We start from the raw sequence: 6,736 nt of genomic DNA, 5'->3' as shown, positions 1-6,736 counted from the left end.
GATTCTCTGAAATGAAATTGACTCACATGTTGACAGTTTTAGTATATTCAGTACTTCAGCTTCAGTATTTTATCTTTGTTGATTGAACTTGGGGTTGATGGTAATATAGTGAATAAAGAGAACAATTGCAATATGCTGAATGTGCTGCATTCTACAGTGGAGAATGGTGGGAGGAAGAAAGAGATTAAAACATAATGTGTTCAGTTTTTAGGTCAACCGTCATCCTCAATATCCATGATGCAATCTACAGTTACTTGAAAGTCATGTTGTATTTTGGTATCACACTGTTGAAGGTACCCACAAGAGGAGGAGGAGAGGTTTTTGTCAGTGTGTTTTCTTCTCCTTGTTACATTTTATCTCTGGCTATATTTGGAAGCTGTCTTGGTGTATTTGCACTGATGACAGATATGGAAAATGCTTCACTGTGCCGGGAACTAAGATGAAGTTGAAAAGCACATAACATAAGTGTATCAACTTATTTATGGAATTGAAAGAAAAATGGCACACACATTTGATCAAATTATCTCTTAGAGCTGGAGTTGTCTAGTGAAAAGCCATTCTCATCCTACAGTTCTTAGGAAGGGCTTCAGACAGACTCAAATCTATTCTTAACCCTGAGTTACAGTGCTTGGCAATTATACAGTATATCGACCATCTTTAGTGTTCTCCTCCCATTCATTCTAATACCGACTTAACATTTATATTTTACATTGTAGTCATTTAGCAGCTGCTCTTGTCCACAACAACTTACAGGAACAATTAGGATTTAGTGCCTCGCTCATGGGCACATCTGCAGAGTTTTCACCTATTCCGCTCCAGGAATCAAACCAGCAACCTTTCGGTTACTGGCCCAACGCTCTTAACTGCTAGGCTACCTGCCGCCCAAGTTCATCGTAAGAGAATGAGCCGATAGACTTGTGATTGATGTGATTGATTGTGTGAACCAGGGGAAGTAACACGAGCAAAGAGGATTTTGACAGGCCCCATACATCAAGATTTTTCTCACTATGCCTGTTAATGTCACTGCTACAAGCTTCAGGGTGTTCAATCATATTGATTCATATGGGTGACAATTAGGTCTTCATAGAGCAGACTTGTGGGATACATTGCATTGCATTGCATAAATGCAAGACTGTGTAATCTGATCTGATTTTAGATGTAGCCAGGCTAGCTAATGTACTAATCCAATGATTTAATATAACATCAACCTTGACGGTTGATATTCACTCTAAGGTCAAAGGTATTGAGGATCGTCATGTACAGTACAATTCTTCTCCCCTTGAGGCATACATAGAAACACCATTCATAATTCATCACCACTTCGGAACAATATATCATATTATATGGCTCTTATTAGTTGTTAATAATTAGCCATCAATTCATGTATTAACATGCAGTTTAAGGTCATTAGGCACTTGTTAGTCCTTTAGGGACTGCTAGTTAGTCATAAATGATGAATATTAGGCTTTCCCACTGTGATTTAACCACTCAAATCCCTACCATACATTAATAGTAGCGACAGCATATACTGGGGCCAGAGTGTGTACACTCAGAGCCATGTTGTTCTGCATGGTAACAGAGCAGAGCGAGAGGCATTTATAAAGACTAGGGTGTACACAGTGGAAATAATAGTGGCTATTACCAGGCTTAGAAACAGAGGGCTTGGGGGTAGAGAGATGAGCCCATTCCATCCAGCATTCAGCCAGCTCTTTGTTGCTGTATAAGTGCCATACATACGAATTAAATAGCTGTTTAAATTGTATTGTACTCAACTCATCTCAATCTCAAGTGAGATTCCTGCAGATCAAGAGAGAATGGGGATAGTTTAATGAGAGACGTGAGACAAAGAGATAAATCCAAACATCTATTTGTAAATCTCATTTAATTACTACCATCTGCTGTGTGGTTGCGTCACCAAGGAGAAAGAGAGAGACGGTTTTGCTTTCATTATAGCTTGGCAAAACACATAATGCTATATTGTACATGTACATGTATACATGTTAGTTTGCATATGCAGTTTTCTGCTAAGTGATTACATAATGTTGGTATTTCTGGCGACCAGTTGAGTTAATCTTTTTCATTAAACATACTGTAAGCTATAAGTCTGAGGGTTAATACTGTTACACCTCATCAGCGAGTATTGTATGTGTTTCACATCGCTGGGAGCACTTGAAAGAAGAGGTGAGAGCTTTGAATTCCTCACACATCACACAGTGATAGTATGGGGTATTTGGTTCAGTCTGTTTGCTGTTGCTGCCTGGAGCAAGAAACCTCCTCAGGTAAATGCATTTCAAAGCACTTCTTCACTTTTCTTTATTTCTCTTCTCCTCCTCACAGTTTTTTAAATCTGCCTGTTGCTTTCTTTTCCAGAATAGAATGTGTGCCGTGTGTGTGTCTGACCGTGGTCATGTCTAGATAGTATTTAGTATTGGCTTGATTAAATATACTGAACTAAAAAATATATAAATGCAACATGAAATAATTTCTAAGATTTTACTGATTTACAGTTCGTAGAAGGAAATCAGTCAATTGAAATAAATAAATGAGGCCCTAATCTATGGATTTCATGACTATGCAGGGGTGCAGCCATGGGTGGGCCTAGGAGGGCAGCCAATCGGAATGAGTTTTTCTCCACAAAAGGGCTATATTACAGACAGAAATACCTCTCAGCACCCCCTCTCAGACGATCCCGCAGGTGAAAAAGCCAGATGTGGAGGTCCTGGTCTGGCCTCGTTACACGTGGTCAGCGGTTGTGAGGCCCGTTGGATGTACTGCCAAATTCTCTAAAACGACATTGGAGGCGGCTTATGGTAGAGACAATAACAATAAATTCTCTGGAAACAGCTCTGTTGGAAATTCCTGCAGTCAGTATCCCAATTGCATGCTCCCTCAAAACTTGAGACATCTGTGGAATTGTGTTGTGTGACAAAACTGCACATTTTAGAGTGGCCTTTTATTGTTCCAACACAAGGGCGGCCCCCCCCCCCCCAGAAGTAGAAGTACTCAGACTGGACACTCTTTGAGCCGTACCCCCGTGCTGAGCCACACTCTGGCTGCATCATTATGCCTGTAGGCTAAAAATACAGTGGCTCTCCTGATCCCTAATTCACACAGGACCAGCCCACAGTGCTGCCACCACCACACACGAGCACCATCACCACGACCATGGCTCTGTGTGCTAGCTATCAACATGTAGGCATGTCATGTTGGTGAGATAATCACACTGCTGGTGTTTTGGGCTTTAATCTGATTGATGTTATAATAAGATAATGATAGGCTATCATCATGAAATGAATAATACCTTATCACTAATAATATTAGATTGAATGTGATTACTCTTTATAATTAAGATTTGGATTGAGTCTGATGAGAGTTTTATTTGATGTTTAATCCTATTCATTTATTTCTTAACACGTGGCTTTTTTCAGTGCAGGTTCCATTTGAGCATTCAGAACCCATGACTGACTGGAACAGGAAATCAATAATGTTCAACTGGCATTATGGTGACAACGGCTCCACTGATCCACTGATTGAATATGGAGGATGGGGCTTTGAGCCTTGAACAGAACATCAATACAGAAACCATAGGAACACATGGAGGGATTCATTAATACACTATTCATACATGTAAGTGGAACCACTGAGAAATCTTTAAGAGCTATTACAAGTGGCAAATGAGATGTTTGGGTAATCAAGACTGTGAACGATATTGGTATGATTGACAAACAAGTAATGGAAGTAAATGCTCTTAATTAATTATGGTTTTGAGAATCAATTTCTGCACTTCAGGGAGATTAAAGCAACACTTAGCTTTTCACAGCTCTCTCTTACAAGGTTAGGACAAAAGCTGCTACTCTCAAAACAATTTTGAATATACATTTGTTGAAATGATACATTGCATAGACCTGGAATAACTACAACCTTGCATAATCATGTTTGGTACTCTAGGCAGTAGCATATCAACTGAATACATTACTGTGGCCATAACGAAGAAGTTGCTTGGGAGATTCTCAGCATCCTTAGGTTGTGGTTACCGGTAAGCCCAAGCGAGCATGACACATCATTGTATATCCTGGGGATATAGAATATATGACTTGTATTTAATGTATTTGAGAGGGACTTGTTTAGACCTAAATAAAATAAATGACATGGTTGTCCCTTTGAATAATATAATTGCAATATTCACCATGAGAAGTAATTATTTCATTGTTTTCAATATTCATCATCATTTATCTAATTGGGAAATGTGATCTTTATTTGATTTTTTTTACTCAACTAAATTAGATTTACATGAACTCTGTTTCCACCACCACCCTTGCTGACTTACCTGACCCACCAATGACCAAACACTTCAGATAAGTCTTTTAAATATTTCACCTTCATTTAACCAGGTAGGCTAGTTGAGAACAAGTTCTCATTTACAACTGCGACCTGGTCAAGATAAAGCAAAGAAGTTCGACACATACAGCAACACAGAGTAACACATGGAGTAAACAAACATACAGTCAATAATACAGTAGAAAAAGTATATATAAAGTGTGTGCAAATGAGGTAGGATAAGGGAGGTAAGGCAATAAATAGGCCATGGTGGCGAAGTAATTACAATATAGCAATTAAACACTGGAATGGTAGATGTGCAGTAAAAGTAAAATGTTATGTGACACAGTGTCATGAGACCCGGCCAGTGTTCTTTTTCAGTGGGGTTTGACAGGGGAGCAGAGTACAGTGAGATTGTCCCTCTGTCTCTCCCTGGAGAGAACCTAGCCCTGTTACATAACCTGTGTGATAATCTGACACTTAGGTCCATGGTCTGTATGCCGACGATGGATCTGTCAATAGCACTGAATGGGTGTCAGGGTGATAGCAGCATAATGCTCAATACTGACTGACTGTTTCCCCCTCTGCCTTTACTCCAGATCCATATAGTCAAGACACAAGAGCTATAGAGATACATCAGAGTCGACATGCTGGTGTGAGGGTTTGTCAAATCAAATCAAAGTTTATTTGTCACGTGTGCTGAATACAACAGGTGTAGGTAGACCTTACAAAGAAATGCTTACTTACAGGCTCTAACCAATAGTGCAAAAAAGGTATTAGGTGAACAATAGGTAAGTAAATAAATAAATACAACAGTAAAAAGACAGTGAAAAATAACAGTAGCGAGGCTATATATAGTAGCGGGGCTATAAAAGTAGTGAGGCTACATACAGACAACAGTTAGTCAGGCTGATTGAGGTAGTATGTACATGCAGATATGGTTAAAGTGACTATGCATATTTGATGAACAGAGAGTAGCAGTAGCGTAAAAGAGGAGTTGGCGGGTGGTGGGACACAATGCAGATAACCTGGTTAGCCAATGTGCGGGAGCACTGATTGGTCGGATCAATTGAGGTAGTATGTACATGAATGTATAGTTAAAGTGACTATGCATATATGATAAACAGAGAGTAGCAGCAGCGTAAAAGAGGGGTTGGGGGGACACACACAATGCAAAACATCCGGGTAGCAATTTGATTATCTGTTCAGGAGTCTTATGATTTGGGGGGTAAAAACTGTTGAGAAGCCTTTTTGTCCGAGACTTGGCACTCCGGTACCGCTTGCAATGCGGTAGTAGAGAGAACAGTCTATGACTGGGGTGGCTGGGGTCTTTGACAATTTTTAGGGTCTTCCTCTAATGATTCATTAATTGTACATGTTGTTTGGGATAAGCTACAGGTTTTATAATGAGTTTTTAAAATAGTGGTGGCTCTTTATGTGGTTACGAAGGGCTGCAATTGTCACATAGGGTCACATAACAAGTGTAAACTCAATAAGATGCATTTTTATGTATTTAAATATACAAAGGATTGTTTTGGCAGCTAGGCTGAGAATGTACTGTCCAAATTTTGAGTATACACTGTAACACACCTTTTGTGGTATAGTAGGCTAGACATAGAACATTCATAAGTAGGCTATAACTTTATCTGGCTTATTACAGTTTCAACCGACAATATTACATGAGCGTATAGTTTTGACCGTTCTCCTTAGTACAACGAAACATACCAGATTCCATTGACAGCACTATTTGCGCCGAGGAAGCGCATACCCTGTAAAGCGGCACTGCGGCATCGCCATATCAATGCGCCCGGTCCTCAAGCACTGACTGGGAGAGAATAGCGCCTTTGCTTCCTTACCGGATTTATTTGTTAGTTACATTTTTCCTTTTGTTTAATCTTTTATTCACCATTCGTATCCGAATACCAGCGACTTACCCGGACGGTCCCCACTTGCAAGGGTTTGCATTTCTTGGTTTTGCATGACGTGTCTTGGAGAAAAAGAGGCTTGCTTTGTGTGTTAGTGAAAATAAGCGGAGAGCTGGAGCAGGAGGGAAGCAGTGCCAGTCTCTGTTGTAGGCTGGACTGGCCACGGAGCGTGAGATATACTGACAGAGAGACAGACAAAAAAGGACTGAAGGAAGACAGCAAGATAATGTGATAACAGCACGGGACGAGAAAAGGGAAGGCGAAAGAGCCAAAACAGCTTTTAAACGATTTACTAGAGCTATGTTGTTTGCATGTCATTAGGGGAGTGTTGGCACGGGGCATCAGGTTAAAGGGATAGGGACTGGGAAATGGCTTAGGACCGTTATAAGAAAGGCTGAATTTAGCTTCTAGGGCTAAAACAAGGGAAAAACAAGGCTGGGATTTTTGATGGTTTAGATGCGCCCTTATTACGCACCATCGGTCCAAATAAGCCA

General features: G+C 40.2%; 1 protein-coding gene across 8 annotated transcripts in view; it reads left to right on the top strand.

The window, feature by feature from the left end:
- Nucleotides 1-6,112: 6,112 nt before the first annotated feature.
- Nucleotides 6,113-6,736, top strand: part of LOC110537471 (autism susceptibility gene 2 protein) — a 488,828-nt gene continuing 488,204 nt past the window's right edge. For all 8 annotated transcript variants that reach the window (XM_090192284.1, XM_090192285.1, XM_090192283.1 and 5 more), the window contains exon 1: nucleotides 6,113-6,274. The gene's annotated coding sequence lies outside the window, so the exon portion shown is untranslated. The remainder of the gene's footprint in view (nucleotides 6,275-6,736) is intronic.

This window comes from Oncorhynchus mykiss, chromosome 12 (assembly GCF_057628025.1).
Source record: "Oncorhynchus mykiss isolate SJ-2025 chromosome 12, ASM5762802v1, whole genome shotgun sequence".
NCBI classification, from domain to species: Eukaryota; Metazoa; Chordata; class Actinopteri; order Salmoniformes; family Salmonidae; genus Oncorhynchus; species Oncorhynchus mykiss.
Note: the sequence above shows the minus strand (reverse complement) of the source record. Positions and strands in the feature narration are given on the sequence as shown.